Here is a 591-nt window from a genome sequence, read left to right as displayed (position 1 = left end):
GAAGGCGGAACCATCTCCTGACGGCGGCCCGGATGGTAACGTCGGCCGACTTCAATGCACCCACCCGGGTGCGGCTGAGGGCCAGCCCGTGGTACAGGCCAGGGAGAAGTACGTTGGTGAGAGCGTGGAGGCGCTGTTGCGGCTTCAGCGGAGCTCGGGAGATGACGTCAAGCTGCTCCACCAGGTGGCTACGTGGATTGAAGACACAGCGACCCGCCGTGGAAAATTGCAGCCCCAGGTACCGGAAGGTTTCACCCACACGCAGGGCAGGCATGGTGGTATTGCCTGCTGTGAAGGTGACATTGCTGTCCACCTTCACCTTCTTCTCGCGCCCTGACGCGACTAAGGCGAGGGTGAAACACTTCCGGGCGTTGATCTGCAGCCCCAGGTGGGCGAGGGCTGCGGTAGCTGCGTCGATGAGGGACTGCAAGCCCCTCGGGGTCGCTGCAAACAGCAAGACGTCATCTGCAAAGGCCGCAGCGTTGACTCTGCGACCGAGGATCCGAGCTCCGATGTGGGAGGGCAGTTGGCCTAAAACGTAGTCCACCGCAAAGTTGAACAGGAGGGGGGAGAGGGGATCGCCCTGGCGAA

Source organism: Schistocerca serialis, chromosome 8 (genome assembly GCF_023864345.2).
Source record: "Schistocerca serialis cubense isolate TAMUIC-IGC-003099 chromosome 8, iqSchSeri2.2, whole genome shotgun sequence".
Lineage (NCBI taxonomy): Eukaryota > Metazoa > Arthropoda > Insecta > Orthoptera > Acrididae > Schistocerca > Schistocerca serialis.
The sequence above is the reverse complement of the archived record's forward strand: the minus strand, read 5'-3'. Positions refer to the sequence as shown.